The 16,895-nt window shown below is 42.1% G+C and overlaps 1 protein-coding gene across 1 annotated transcript in view; it reads right to left on the bottom strand.

Annotated features, from left to right (window-relative positions):
• Positions 1-5,286: 5,286 nt before the first annotated feature.
• The window catches only part of LOC148034206 (uncharacterized), a 54,479-nt gene continuing 42,870 nt past the window's right edge, over positions 5,287-16,895 (bottom strand). The window contains exon 6 of the mRNA XM_087682439.1: positions 5,287-5,794. The gene's annotated coding sequence lies outside the window, so the exon portion shown is untranslated. The remainder of the gene's footprint in view (positions 5,795-16,895) is intronic.

Below are 16,895 nucleotides of genomic sequence, written 5' to 3'. Positions count from 1 at the left end.
GAAGAGAGCATTGACTGCACTGCTACGAGAGAAGCACTTGTAGTCACGCAGAGGCTACCTGGTAGGAGGAGAAGAAAGCGCTCACTACGCTACATATGGAGAAGAGAGAGCGCTCCAGACTCCAGTCACGTAGAGGTTGCTAGACTGCCCGCAAGAGGAGACCTGGAGAAGAGAGTGCTCCACGATGCCATGCAGGAGGACACCTATCACCAAACTCTAGTCATGAAAAGGCTGCCCGCAGGAGGATACCAAACTCCAGTCGTCATGCTAACGGCTACAGTGCGCACGTCCGTAGGAGACCTGGCTGAAGATAAATATCAGTAGTGACCAGAGTCCAGGCTCCAAGGACCAGTCGGCCACGTTGCACGCAATATGCACGCCCGCAGGAGACTACCCAATGCCCAGTGCCGCAGGAGGAGACCTCAGACGAGAGTCCCAGACTCCAGTTGATGGTCGTAACTCCTCACGCTGCACGCACTGTGCATGCCCACAGGAGGAAACGTGTCACTTCAGCCTTCGTAGTCTGCAGCTCGCAGGAGGAGAAGTAGAACAGAGACTAGAGTGCTCGCAGGAGGAGTCTGCAGCTCCAGCAGGACTCCGTAGTCTGCACAGTGTAGATGTTGAAGTTTGAACATTGAGAGAGAGAGAGAGGTCTTGGACTCTAGACTCTAAAGTAGGCTACATCAAGCTTTTGAAATCTGCTAATAGCTATATTGAGAGAGAGAGAGAGAGAGACTAGAGAGAGATATGAGCAGTGAGTCCTGACGTTGCATAATTTAGCAAAAAATATTGAGGGAGAGAGAGAGAGAGGGACTCCGGAGCCTGGAGCCTAAAGGTACAAAAAGTAATGAATGTTCAATGAGAAAAGAAGAGCTAAATTCTAATTTCTAATTATTAGAAATTTAAAATTTAGTAGCCTACCTATAGGTAAGTCCATTAACTTCACGTGTCACGAATGAACCAATGTTGAATGATCACACACAACACTCAAATTTAGAATCCAAGGTGGCACAGACTCAAGAGTCAAGACCATTGCTAGGTGGTTGAATATTTAATAGTTACTGTATTTTTATATTTAATTAAAATATTCAATTTTTAAACTAAAACATATTTGAAGGGTTTTATTTCAATGCGCCCTTCCTTTGAAAGTTTTAATTTGAGTTAACATTTCTACTTAGAAGGTTGAGTTTTTTCTTTTCTTTTCTTTTGACAGAGGATACTAGAATTTGACACTTCCAATATGGAAGGCCATATGTATGAAAAGCATTTCTTTTGAATGTCACAAAGAATTAGTCTTCTAGGGAAGGGCCAAGACCCTTTGAAGGATGTTGCAACCTTCAAATTTGAGGGCTGCTATCTTGCTTGGTGATGGCCTACCAAAACAGCTTTACCCGTAGTGCAAGACATGTATACAGCTCATAAATTCCGCTAAACAATAGATTTCTCCGCTTTTACTAGTTTGGATGCCTTGATGATCATCATTTTCGTATGAAGAATGTCTGCTTCTTGTCACCCTAATTTCTTCAACTTCCTATAGTCTCTTCTTTATAACTTCATGCTGGCATACACCCAGGCTCCCAATTCGTAATATATACCTTTTTTTATACTCCCAATTGGCCATTGTTATGCTAATCCAACCATTCACTGTGAATGGCGACTGCATATGGACTTATACCTAAACTAAAATATCAAAGACAGCTAAAACATACAATTACACTAGCTTACAAGATCACCCTCAAGCTTGTTGAGTAGCCTCTAGAACTTTTATGGCATTCATCCCCCTGACAAATATCAACATGCTTCAAAATTGGAGTGTACCTAGACTTGTACGATTTCTTTCATAATTTGATAGTTGCCACCCATAGAAGATGGAAAAATCTTGTAGATAAAATTTTTTGTTCTCCCCAAGACCTGGAACTTTGATGGCACAAGCCTTCAAACCTTTGTCAAGCTCCAATTCATTTTCCAAAGTTTTACCATCTGCAACAATGATCACATCATCCTTGCCCACTTTTTTCATGGCTCTAGCAAAAAATCATCAATTTCTATATCACGATTTGCTAAAATCATAGCCACTTGAGCAATCTCTTAATAAGGTAATCATCTTAGCTTTGCTTTCAAATGTTTTACAACTTCTTTTCTTGCCATATTCATACCCCACCTTAGGTCCAATGCATTCATCCCACCTTTACAAGAAACTTCTTTTCTTGCCATATTCATACCCCACCTTAGGTCCAGTGCATTCATCCCACCTTTACAAGACTAGCTTCAACATTTTTAGTTTATCTTTGAATGTAATGCTTGTAAAAATTACATGGTGCAGTGAATAGAATGTGAGCAAGAGATAGAGAAAGAGAGTACAGAATTGATCACAAGAGGATTTTAAAAAAATCCTTTAACTCCAAACAAGCTGATACAAATATGACTTTGTCCACCCATGCGCTTCCAATGAGAAGCTTAAATGGCGATCTAGACAGAAGATAAGTGAAGAGCTTAAGGCTAGCTAGAATAACTCTGATTGGGTGAAAGTATGGATCATGAAAGCTATGAAAGGGTCTACCTTTTATAGACTATGAAGGGGATCATGATGGATGACCTTCCATATGCACGTATCTATTGACCTTCCATGTGCACGTGTCAATTGACCTTCCATGTATACATGTGTTTGTTGACTTTCATATGCACATGTGTCTATTGACTTTTCATGTGCATCTCCACTAGTTGGCCAAGGAATATTTCCTATTCCTCTTGAACCCAAAATAGGGGTCTTTGATAACTTTCTTACCCTGCAACTCGATGCGATGTGGCTCAAGTTGCTACCAGCTTTAACTACTTTGTCTAACTCAAAGGCTAGACTTGCAACGGTTACCTTTTGGCTATTCGGTCACATAGACCTCATCTAACATACAAGTCAAGACACCCACCAATGTCCAGGCATACACATGGCTTCTCCTCACAATGGGGGCCTCACAATTTTGAGCACCATGGATCATTGGTGGCACCTTACGATGGGAGTATAGGATGAAGACTCTACTATGCTAAGGTGTGACAATCAAAGTTGCATCACCATTGCCAAGAATCTAGTGTTTCATGCACACACAAAACATATAGATATCTAGTATCACTATGTGCATGATTTGATCGAGGATGGGATAGTGGAGCTGGTCTACTATCCAACAGAGGACAATGGAGTAGATATCTTCACCAAAGCACTCTCAAAGGATATGCTTCAAGTTCATCTTCAAAGACTCAGCATTGGGCTCAGATCAAGTTGAAGGATTTGTTGAGGGTTTCAACATTATGGACACAAGCTTATCAAAGAAATGTCAAACTTCGGCACAAGCATTCTTAATGTTGGGATTTTTTTCCAAGTCAATATTGCATTTGCAAAGATCTATCCAAAGCTCCCACTTTAGCTTTGATGACTTTGTTATGTTACTTAAGAATCATTTGGCCTTTGTCCCACTCATAAATATCTTCTGGGCTACATCATGAGTTAGCCTTGATACCTTTTAGTCTTTAAAGTCTCTTAAATGATAGTCTAAATCCCATCTAAGAAAGGTCAATTCACAACTAATCAAAGATGAGAGTAGCTAATATTGCACTTAATTCATGATGAGTGGGTCTATCTTTTAGGCTTCTAAGGACATCAAGACCAATAATCAACCATACATTCCCCTAAACTAGCGTTTGCATGGGTTTCAACCTCAGTTTTAGACTATCAAGATCACTTAGCTCTAGTCTTAAATAATCGCGTAGAAAGCCACTCAACTCATCGAGTTCAATCGTCCATAGGATAGGATCATCGAGACCACAAATGTTTTTTGTTTCAAGACCCTCTCCTTTAATAATATATCTATTTTTGGCGATCGCACTTTCTAAGAAAGTATATTGTGGAATTTTGGTGATCAATTTGAGATTAACAAAATAAGTTCATCACGTTGTTGAATGCAATCATATTTAAGTGTTATGTAAGTGCCTATTGAAATTTTAACTTTTTGTCATGATATAAATTGAAACATCATGCTCTAATGTATAAAAAGTAATAAAATAATTGTCAACTTCAAATTTGGACTCTACAACATAAAATTTTCATTTTCATTCAATAATTGCTTTATGGTAAACATGCATGCATCAACAAGCCTACCTAATACTTATTGTACAACACTTCATGCACTTCTATTCCATTCAAAGTTATGTTTGCATTGAATCTTGTACTCAACATTGTTAAGTACCATTTCTCCAACTCAAAGGTCAAGAAAGATGATAAAAAAATTTGATTGACATTTCTATGGCCTTATGTTATACAATTCCTTCAATTTCAACCCAAAGAACATATGAAGCACCAATTATCTAGCTCTTAGATAGGTGTCATCATAATTAACAATCCTACCAAAATTCACAAAATACTCGATCCGTCATCATCTAGGAAAGGTGAAAGAAGAGAGACCTCTTCCTCATCTTTGCATTGTCTTGCTACCGCCTTAAATGTACCTTTTGTACGTGTATGAGACTTGGCTCTAAGTACCACTACAATGCACATGTAGGTGATATTTTATAAATCCTTAAGGTCCAAGATCTACTAAAATAAGAGGCCAAGAGTATCATCTATGTTGTGGTAGTTTTAAAAACATCCAAGCTCAATACTGCTATGCTAGAAATAATTTTTTAAAGGCATGTAAATATTTTGCTTTCACTAATTAACCAGCAATCATAAAAGTGTTATCATTCATCCTGATTGCGTTATTCATTAATGCATACATTTTTCCCCCAAAAAAAGAAAGTATGAATGATTGGAGAAGAGCCAACTTAACTTTGCAAGGGCATTGAATGATTTGTGTGTCACATTTTCAAATAGGAAAATAAGTCTAATGCAATGTAAATTTTAAAATGCAATTTATCAATTTTATAGTCATATTTATGATACTTGACATTCACCAATGTATGCTCAATCTTGTGGTGAATGGTAGTGCTACAAATGAAAACTGCCAACGTTGAGCATGTCTACAAAAGAAAAGAGTGAAAAATGGTTAGTGTATGAGGTCCACATTGGGGCCTTTTCATGTGGCTTTATCATAGTTAATGACCATCAACATGTGAAAAATAGTAGCTTCAAGTGTCATTGTGATTTGCTCATGGATAGTTTGGATACTTGTGGATCTTAAAAAGGTTGAACATCAGGAGGTCCCTCAGTTCAATGAAGGAAAAGGAAAGTGTACATATTGGAGAAAAGACATACATGGTAACATCACAATGACATAAATAAACAAGCTTGCAAGTTGAAATTATGAAGCAATCAAGATCCACTCACTACAAAAGCAGCATAAGATGACTCTTTATAACACGGTTCAAACATGTAACATCCAAAATAAGATGGTGGATGTCTCAAATAATGCATTGAGCAATCGTGCATTTGAGGTTCAATAACCTCTGCTGTATTCTATTTGTTTTGTCATTAGTTCACTAGCTTTTGTCAAAACAGTTTTACCAATCCAAGGATGAGGTGTAGCTAGCTCTCTCTCTTTTTTTTGCGTGAATGAGAGTATATTAATGTATCCCAAACAGGATGGAAACAACTGTAATGAAGCCAGCTCTCTCTCTCTCTCTCTCTCTCTCTCTCTCTCTCTCTCTCTCTCTCTCATATGCTGGCTTCACATGAACTTGGATGTTCTAGTAAACAAATTTTTTTTTGATTCCACACCATTTTGAGAAGGCTTTTCCAAAACTTGAGATAGCTCTAGAATGACAAAACCCCACCCGAGGCTTGGGTCTTCCAACTTGAAGAGCATACACTCTGCCACATCAGCAAAATTGGTTTGTGAGTAAAATTACAATGAATTAAAAAACAAGGAAACACAGCCCTTTTTTTCCTTTCTTTACCCCACCCCTTTGCGAAGAACACAAGACAAATGTATACTGACCACAGACACGATTTGGAAGGCATATCAGTAGGAGAACCTGAGCTTTCAAACTGATCTATTTTGGATGTGGCTCCTCATAAGATACAACAGCCCTTAGTTGTTGGTTTTCTTAATTGGGCATACAAGGTGAAGTTGTATTCCTTTCACCAATCATGCGAGTGCAAAATGCACACATTTTCTACTGCATATCTGTCATGCTATTCCATTAGCATATATGCCTTTGCTGTACATTTCAAATATGGCTTACATACTGGGGACTCTAAAGAGGTTTGTTCCAAGGAACAATTGTAGCCATCTCTCCAAAGACAATGTGTTAGAGAAATTTTTCAAATTAGAGCCCATGGATTCTGGAATGCTCACCAAAACACTGTGAATATGTTGGCCTCTGTAATTGGCTTTCATAGGTCTCATATTCCATGCTTCAAATGCTCTTTGAGATGCTAGGCAGCATAGGAGCTCAACACGATTGCTGTAAGACAGAGGGTCTCTTCTCTTGTGATGCACAAGGAGATCTCTCCGAGCCAAATGTGCCTACATTGGCAAGATCAGGAAATGTTTGTACAGCCATATTGAACTCTCTGCAGATGTTGAAACTGTGTGCAACTCTGAAAGGCTTTGAAATGTTAAATGACCAAACTTCTTCTAGCACCTATTCAATGTAGGGCAGACGGTTGTATCACCTTGGAATTCACATTTGGCTAAGGAGGTCAATTTAGCTATTATCTTGAACTGGGATACGAAGATCCCATATTCAGCAGCAAATTGCAAGTGTGTACCACCCATCAATGAACACCATGATTTGGGTGCCTAGCTAGGCTTGAGCTGTTCTTCAGACACTGACTGTGGGACATTTATAATCCAACCTTGGCAAGATTTAGAAGTCAAATTTGACATGCATTCTAATACTGTCTTCAAATAGTAGTTCATGACTAAGGGTTGTACATTCTACTTGAAAATTGCAAAATCTCAACTACCCTGAAAAAAGGAACCATATTTATTCTTTTGGAATCATATTTTTTCTTGACATTATGTTCTTGAGAAAAATTAGAGTAAAAAGAAGAAAGCAATGCATCCTTGGTAGGTTGCTTTTAGTACCCCTCTATTTTAGCCACTTAAAAAACAAGAAATCACAGCCAATTTCATTGTTTGGTGGATACAAACAATTAGGTGACGTGCATTGTTAGCCCATGCATTAACTAGTACATTCCAGATACAAACAACTAAGTGACATGCATTGTTAGCCCATGCATGCGTGTGTGTGTGTGTGTGTGTGTGTGTGTGTGTGTGTGTGTGAAACCACTACAATCTCTGCAAGGACTCCCAACCCCTCAAGGTCATTTCATCTCTTGTCTAGCATTCGAGGTCATTCATCCATATCTGAAAAATAGGGATCACGAAGTTCTACATTCTTATCACAACCATTGAGGAATTTACTAGCTCAAGGCACTTCTAAGCACCTCTGCCTAAGGCGATGAACTAACAACATGCTTGGCCTTATTCACTACTAAGCTTTTGGCCTTGAATACCAAATAGTGCCCTTTCGGGTCAATCATTTTAACATTTCCATTGAGCCTTGGAGCCAGTCCAACTATCGATGGCTTCCATGGTCTCATGGCTCCAATAGTCACATATCTTCTTAATTCTTCTTATCAATTCACAATCAAAATAATAAAGCAGGCATACCAAAGCACTGTAAATAGTCCTTTCCCAACAATCCTACCTTAATGATAAGCATAACATAGTAGTACAAAAATCCTACACTTTTGGTTGAAAGAGGAAAAAGAGATCAAAGCTCAGCTGAGAGTATAGTAGACAGTGTGGAGTGTGAGGGCATGACACCCAATGCAATAATCTAAAGTATGTTATGCAAGTACAAAGTACAACCCTTAAACCTTAGGGTTGTAAGAGGGTGTTCACACCGGAAGAGTGTGAAACACGATAAGTGCCTAAAACTGTGAAACATAGGCACATAGAATAAAAGAAATAAATCTGGGGGAAAAAACCTCCCGTATAGAGAGTAAAAGGTGTCCCACTGTCCTACTAAAGATCACTATCACTCCTCTATGAGCGTAGGCATGAGTCGATCCCAACAAATCCCCCTGGAGTGAAGAGTGATCAAGATACAAGGGTCCTCCACCAAAGGAAATCAAATTTAAAGCATTGTGGAATGCTTCAAATTTGTCAGGAGGAAGAGCTTTGGTGAAGATGTCTGCCACATTACTGGTGGTAGGATAATAGACAAGCTAGATATCACTTGCATGTAGCCTCTCTCTAACAAAGTGATAACACTAGGTTCCGTACCACTGCAATGGCACTTTGACTGTCAGTGAACAAAGGAGTAGGCTACGTGACAAATATATCCAAATCAACTAACAAGTGTCTAAGCCATACGCATTCAACTGTGGTAGTGAAAGCTGCCTTGTATTCAGCTTTACATGACGATGTGGCAACAATGGATTGTTTCTTGTTAAGCCAAGAGATGCAAGATGAACCAAGAAAGAAACAATTGCCACTAGTGGAGTGACGAGAATCATAATCACCAGCCCAATCAGAATCATTATAAGCATGTAAGTGCAGTGGTCCCCCCTTGGCATAAAGCAATCCAAGAGTCCTAGTACCCTGCAAGTAAACGGAAAACATGCTTGACAACTTGCCAATGTGACATGCGTGGCTGATGCATATATCTACTCAAGGCTAAAACGGCAAACTATGTCTGGCCTTGTGTTGCATAGGTGGATAAGACATCCAACTGTTGGAGCATATGTATGGATATCAAACAAGTCACTATTATCATGCAATGGCAACTTCAATCTAGGTTCCATTGGTGTACAAACTAACTCGCAATCCTGTAAGCCAAGCCTCTCAAGAAGTTTACCAACATATCTCGACTATGATAATCCAATGCCTCTAGCATCATGAATGAACTGAATGCCCAAGTAATAGTGCAAAGGCTGGGCCCAAATCTGACATCTCAAAAGTTTGCTGCAAATTTTGTTTAAATGTTGAAATTTGATCAACATGTGTCCCTGTAAGCAAAAGATCATCAACATATAGACAAATGACCAACAAGGATCCCCTCTCTTTACTTACATAAAGGATAGACTTTGATGAGCTGTTTATGAACCCATGGCAGAGTAAAAAAGCATCAATCTTTGCGTACCAAGCTCAAGGAGCTTGTTTCAAACCATATAAAGCCTTTTTCAGCTTACACGTGTTCGGATCCCTCAACTACAAAACCAATGGGCTGATGTACATACACTTCTTCTTGAAGTTCCCCATGTAAAAATACAGCCCTTATATCAAGCTGATGCACAATCCATCCATAATGGGCAAACAAAGCAACCATAGACCTAATGGAAGTCATGTGGGAGGTAGAAGCAAATGTCTCCTCATAGACAATGCCTTTCTTCTGTGCGTAGCCCTTGGCCACAAGCCTGGCCTTATATTTGTCAATGGATCCATCTGCATTCCTTTTCAACTTAAAGACCCACTTTGTACCAATGGCTTTCTTCCCAACAGGAAAAGACACTAAATCCCATGTTTGATTCTTTATGATGGAATCAAACTCAGCTTGCATTTGTTGGGATAAAGGCCCGATAACTTTCATGTATAGTACACGCACATTGTACATGTGAACGCACCCTTTACGTGCCCTAAGTATAAATACATTTTATTCTTTGTGTACCAATACATTGTTGGTACACTCTAACCGACTCATACCTTTCACTCTGCTTACACTCTCTCTAGCTGTCACACTCTCACACTCACTACTGCTCGATCTCCATCTCTCTCAGCTGTGCTCCTCTTCCTCCAACAACTGGTATCAGAGCTGACTTTTGTACACGCTTCCTGTGAAGAAGACCAGCAGCCGAGCAGAAGATGAGCACAATACTGCTTGAGGTGACCAAGCAAACGTGTGGCGTGACCACACTGCAGACCGGCGACAAACGTGCGTCGACTTGCTGCAACTAGTGACCGGCATGACCAGGCGGACAACTGGGCAACCGGCGGGCGACTAGCGGACAACTGGGTGGCAGGTGAAAGACTGGGCGACGGGCGCCACACGATAGGTCAACGCGCTCGAGTCGGGGCGCCACACGACAGGTCATCGCGCCCGCAGCCGGATGCCACGCAACAGGTAGGAGGCATCACGCGACCCGCCTAATGATCAACGGACCCCCTTCTGCCGTTTTTTTTAAATCAGAAATTCATTTTTTTTAAATCCCTTTTATCCTTCTCTGACGGAGTTCACGCGTGGAAGCATAGTTTTCCAAGTTTGTGCAATCTAGCCAGAAAATTTGGGGCTTTTCCCAAATTTGACCTCATCTAGGCCTGACAGTGACATTCGTGTCAGAAATTGCTGACATTGCGAGCGGTGACCTCAATTAATTTAGGGATTTTGCCAAATTTGTCGGATTTTTGCTCTTTTGAGCAAAATTTCCTAACATTGGATCCCAGAAATTTGGGGCTTTTCCTGTATTGGCAAAGTTTTGCTCAGTTGGGTCAGATTGGCTGACATTTATGCAATTTTGAACTTGAAATTTTGGGGATCTGCACAAAATTTGGTAAATTTCTGCATTTTTGCCCGTTTGGTGGCTGGTTCATGTACAAACAGCAGAGATTTATTTCTGGTCGAGAAAGAACAGCAGTGCATTTTGCTGGTTCAGCTTGTACTTCTGCAGATTACTGCATTTACTCCTGTGTCCGTGATAAAATGACTGCAACTTCTTCCAGTTCAGACAATAAGAGTTTGATGGAGATTAAACGGTTTGATGGTCATGGATTTGACCTTTGGAAAGACCGTATGCAAGGCATTATGTTCCTAAAGGATTGTGAGAATGCTTTGCAGGAAGATAAACCCGCACTAATGTCTGATGCAAATTGGGCTAGAGTGAATAAAAAGGTTGTGGCTTACATAAAGATGGGTGTCACTGATGACATTCTGACAGATAGTAAGGGTTTAGATACAGGTTATACAATATGGGAGAAGCTGAAAACTACTTATGAGATCACCACACCTGTTAATCAGGTGCATTTAATACGCAAGTTGGTGAATATGCGGATTAACTTTTAATCACATGATTAAGTAAATATTGCACATGTGAGGTGCAACTAGGGTTAGAGTAAATTTACGAGCTCGGGACTCGAAGAAATCACGGGATGTCAAAGAAAAAGGTTGCTATAAGTTATGCCGCATATGTACTTGGTAGTATCTAGTGCCCGTTGGCCTAGGTCATTCATTTGGCCATAAGTGTCAGTTGGTGACATTAGAGAAGTGGCGTTTAATGGTACCTAACGCCAATCTGATGGTCAAGGATGGCGCAGAGACACTCAAGAATGGAAGTTTCCTAGCCAATTTAATTATTGGCCAATCAGATTATTTTTCACGGCACCAAAATAATTATTAGATTAATTTTCAGTATTTAAAGGCCGTCAATTAATATTTAATTATGAAAAATACTGAAAAATCCATTTGGGAAGGCTGTCACTTATCAAAAATGCCCATGCAAGACTGAAAAACTTCTTTAGAGGCTGGAGAGAAGCATATTTATAAATTCAGCCTGCAAGAGAGAGGGGAGGAGATGTTGTTGGTCTGATTTGCAGCCATTCGAGGACCTTCTAAGGCAACTAGGGGCTGGAGAAGACCAATCAACAGCAGTAACAGCATCTGCTGAAATCAAGCTCCAAGAGGAGAGCCCTATACATATTGTGTAGGAGAAAAGGAGAGACTCAAGAAGGATCAAAAGGCACCAACTTCCAAGTCGTGCAAGTGTTAGCCGGTTATATACCGTACAAGGAACCGTGATCTTGTTCCCAAGATCTACAAGTTAAGAACTGGTTTATGTGTAACGGAGGAGCTTGCTCCTTGTCAATAATATAACTCCACAAGGGGGGGGGAACTAGCTCATCTTCCAGTCCCTAGTGTGTTGTCAATCTCTCTCTCTCTCTCTCTCTCTCTCTCTCTCTCTCTCTCTCTCTCTCTTTCTCTCTACATCTTTCTTTTCTCTCATTATTTCTCTCTCTGTGTCAGCATAATATTCACCATATATCTTTTGAGTATATAAGAAGGTTGAGCGTGTATCTCGAATCTTATAACAGACAACATACATTCGGGGTACTGTAGCTGAATAGTATGTTTGCCAGGGGATCACTATTCAGTGTACTAGTCACTATGTTTGGTATGCAGATCGGTATGGTTTTCACTGCAGCTCTGAAACTGTACATTTGCATCCGTTATGCTCATATGTAATCAGTTATGCTTGGTATGGCATTGGTTATGCTTGGTGTAGCATCAGTTAATGATCATCAGGGGCTGATTATCGAATGTTCGTTTTCAGCGTATGATCATTAATATTCAGTGGTATTCAGCTCAATTTTTTATCAGCTTGAGAACCGTTTATGGTCACTTTTTCAATCAGTTTTGCATCAGTTTTTGCATTGATTGCTGGTTTTTATGCAAATACAGCCAATTCACCCTTTTTGCAGCAGCCCATTTATGATAACTTGACTCCCATAGGTTCACCGAAGGACTATGATGAAGGTGGCAAAAGCGTGAAGGTCCACGATGATGATGCCAAGTCACATGTCAAAGAGGCAAAGGCTAAGAAAAAGAGTAAATCTGAAAATAAAGCTGAAAATCAAGGCAGATCTGAAAAATAGGGCTGGAAAGAGAAACACATCGCAGAGAAAGAGTGGGAAAAGTGATGCACTGTCACGTAAACCTCAATTGTCGGCTGTCAACATGGTTTATCACACTGAGTTGGATGCCATGAAAGAGCAATATGTTGCTGATTCGAACTTTGCTAATGTTTATGATCAGCTTTGCAATGCCCAAAGGCATGGACACTTTGTGTAAGAGATGGATTTCTGATGATACATGGACAACTATGTGTCACAAAGCCGTTAAGGCCTAGAGTTATCACTGAAATTCATGCTCCTCCGTATGCAAGATATAAATGCCACAGTCAAGGCAGTGGAGCATTTCTTTTATTGGCCAACTTTGAGGTATGATGTAGAACAGTTTGTTAAGACATGCATCGTATGCCAGAAGATAAAGCATGATAGGCAAAAGATGTCAGGTTTGTTGCAGCCCTTGCCTATTCCAGATAGGCCTTGGCAGAGCATTGCAATGGACTTTATTTTTTAGCTTCCTAAGACACCTACAGGGAATGATGGGATATGGACTATCATTTACAGGTTTAGCAAACAAGCCCATTTCATTTCGGTGAGGAAGAAAATAAACGTTGATCATATGGCACGATTGTTTTTGCAGCATATCTTTAAGTATCATGGTATGCCAGAGTCAGTCATTAGTGATTGAGACTCCCGGATGACCAGTTTATTTTGGAAGGGCTTGTTTGAGAATATGGGTACCACGCTAAAATTCTCATCATCCTTCCATCCGCATACAGATGGTTAGTGTGAGGAAGCAAATTCCACAGTGTTAGATCTTTTGAGGTGCTATGTTTCAGACCACAAGACGCAGTGAGAGTGGTATTTGCCCTTGGTTGAGTTTGCTTACAACAACACACTATATAGTTCTACGGGCAAAGCTCCATTTGAGATGGTAGAGGGTGGTAAGAAAGTACCCCCTATTTTGCACACAAAAGAAAAGATCTTTGAGTTTAATCGCTATGTGGAAAGCATGGATGCAGCTTAACAGAAGGTTAAGTATGCACTTCAAAGATCACATGATAAGCAAAAGAGAGTAGCTAATCATCATAGGCGTGCTTTGCACTTTGTAGAGGGCGATTATGTATTGCTGCAATTTGAAAAGGCATGGCTGAAAAAGATAAAGGGCAGCAATTTCTTCCAGTCCTCAATTCTATTCGGAGGAAGTTGACCTACTGGAGCACCGCTCGCCTCTCACTAGCCGGTCGAGCATTGGTAGTTAACCAAGTTCTCCTAGCGACGGCCTCGTACATCGCCTCGTGTTGGTGCTTCTCCTCCTCCTACGTAATGCAGCTTCGCCGCCTAGTACGGAATTTCCTTTGGTCCGGGTCAGACGGCTCCAAGGATTCCAGGGCCAAGGTGACGTGGGCAACCATTATACGACATCGGTTAGAGGGACGGCTTGGGATCATCGACCCAGAGTATCAGAGTATGGCCCTCCTGGGCAAGCTAGTTGTCCGCGGCCTCACACCGGGAGGGCACACCTGGAAGGTCCTATTGCAGGAGGGTCTTCAGGACTGTAGACCGAGGCTTGGCGGTGAGTGGAGGCCGTCCTTGAGATGGATCTTCACGTCAGCCCAGATCACCCCCCCCAGATCACCCTTCCTTTGCAGCTTTCTCCACGTGTGGCAGGGCCTCCGTAAGGCCCTAATCCAGAGCCCCCCAGGCTGCCAGGAGGAGATAGACTGTGAACCGGTGATTTGGAACCCCCAGGTCAGGGACCGGGAAGGGGCACAGATTGGCGAGCGCCCCCACATCCAGTGGGCTGGTTGGGAGGCTGGCCCGGCTCGTACCATCACGACATGGCAAGAGGTGTACACGATGGCGGACGAGGAGGTACCGAAGCAAGTATCAAGCTGCCAGCGAGGAGTGGAGCTGAGGAGAAGGGAGATAGACGCAGCGATACCTCGGGAGTGGCTTGCTCCCCCGTTCCGAGAACCGATAGAGCCCGGGGAGGTATGGGCCACTAGGTTCTCACCAGCAGGCATCCCTCTACAGGTGGCAAGAAGAGTGGGTGGTGCTCCACCTGGGACCTTTTTCACAGTGCAGGAGGGGGGGCGTCTGGCTCTTGACAAAGGGCAGCAGGATGAGGGGATATCTGTCCTTTCATGGAAGAGGATCCGGGTGGTTGGCCTTCAAGGGAAGACATGGCCGCTAGACCCTTTGGTCTTTTGGCAAGAGCTTAGGGAGTGGCGCCTCTGGATCTGGGAAGGAAGGCCACTTGATGAGTTGGAGTGGGATCCGGGAGAGTGGCTTTGGCCGGCCACAACGGTCGCCAAGAAGCCACCGAGGTTCCTGGAGTACACCGCCAGGATTGACAGACACGTACTGATGCAGGAGGACATGGATTGGGCACCATCACATAGCAGACACTGGGCTGAGCACAGCATCACGGAGCCGTTCCGACGGACCTTCTAGCGCCGCCTATGGGACAGCTGGAGGCCAAGGAGGATATCGTATTTTTTATGGCTAGTGGCACATGGAGGCTTGGCGGTGGGAAGCTGGCTTACCCAGATACAGAAGGAGGGAGTTTGTAAGTGCTGCACACAGCAGTCTATGGAAACCCCAAAGCACTACCTTTGGTCGTGTAAGGCGGCACAGCTCATGTGGAAAAGAGTATGCCGCATCCTGCACCGCATAGCACCTAGCCTTGGATGTATCTCTTGGGGTGCTTTCTGCTGGCAGGCGGTCAGCCAGGGCCGTCACCTTCTGTATGAGGCTGGGATGCAGGATACAATATTCATTATCGAGGCAGGGTCGTACGCAGTGGTGGGTTTAGAGGTTCTACCCATCTGCCAGGTACTCAAGCCCACAGCATACCGCTCTGAGGTATGGGAAATCATAGGGAGTCTTACTGGTTGGCATATCTGGAAGGCGTAGTGTCAGGTGGCTTTCGACGGAGAGAGACTTTCTGTACAGGCGACCTTAGCAAACCTCTGGACCTCCATCATCCACTCCCTTCGAGGCCAATGGGATCAGGTGCAGGGCGAGTCCAGGGCTCATCAGGAGCTCCGAGGTCATTTCATGCGCACTTCGGGCGGCTAGGACCTGTTCTTCGTGATGCAAGCAGGCAGTCCCAGATGGCGATACACCCCCTATCCATGGCTTCTTGCCCCTATCCCCCCCAGACCGCCTTGAGAGGCTTGTATATATGATGTATCTGTGACTCTCATCAGCTCCAACTTGGTCTGTTGAGCATGAGCACTTCTTTGTATTCAGGTTTTTTCTGAAGTAATATAATTAGCCACACTTAATTTGCAAAAAAAAGTGCAATGGTCCCCCCTTGGCGTAAAGTAATCCAAGAGATCTAGTACCCTACAAGTAACGGAAAACACGCTTGACAACTTGCCAATGTGACATGTGTAGCTAATGCATATATCTGCTTAGGGCTGAAACTGCAAACTATATGTCCAGCCTAGTATTGCATAGGTAGATAAGACATCCAACTACTGTTGGAGCATATATGTGTATATCAAACAAGTCACTCTCATCATGCAATGATAGCTTCAGTCCAGGTTCCATTGCTGTACAGATTGGCTTGCAATCCTGTAGCCAAACCTCTCAAGGAGTTTACCAATGTATCTTGACTGTGATAAACGGCTGCTCCAAGGTCAGCCAAGCTTCTCATGAAAAAGATGCAAACCGAATGTGAAGAATAATAGACCGCTGAACTACCAATGCAATCCGTGACAAAGCCTATGCATCTCATGTATCCCATGCCTTTTGAGCTACTGATCTTTGGGAAAGTGACTGAAGTGGAGCAGGCTGAGTTACCCATTGTCCACGTCCTCTTGGAGAAGGAGTAGCAGGAGCCACAACTCTAGGCCTAACTTCTTCTCCACTTATGTAGTCCCAAAGATTCTTCACAATCAGCACATTTTTCATCATGAAGGACCAGAGTGAATAGTTGTTACCATCCAACTTGTCCTCCTTGGATACATAGGTAAATACATTACCTCCCAGATTTGCCATGATAATCAATGCCAAAAAAAAGAGCAAAAGAGCAATGTCCTAGCTGGACCAACCTAGAAATCTCAAAATTTTTAGAAATTACAATAAATAGCTTGCTACAATTAACAAACTGAAGTACACTCTGTCAAAACTGTCTGTAATGCACCCAGTCTAAGGTGCATTCAATGCTCAGCAATATTGTAGAAACAAAAGCCCCAAAATTTCTTGTCCCAAAAATGCTCAAAAACAGTCTATCTCAGACTGAAACTGTTGTACATTTGCCAATCTCTGAGCTAACAACAAAATCCCCAAAATTTTGATCCAAATTTTCACAAAATCTCTGCATGAAAT

Source organism: Lygodium microphyllum, chromosome 7 (assembly GCF_053477565.2).
Source record: "Lygodium microphyllum isolate KBCC chromosome 7, Lygodium_microphyllum_v1.1.10, whole genome shotgun sequence".
Taxonomy (NCBI): domain Eukaryota; kingdom Viridiplantae; phylum Streptophyta; class Polypodiopsida; order Schizaeales; family Lygodiaceae; genus Lygodium; species Lygodium microphyllum.
Note: the sequence above shows the minus strand (reverse complement) of the source record. Positions and strands in the feature narration are given on the sequence as shown.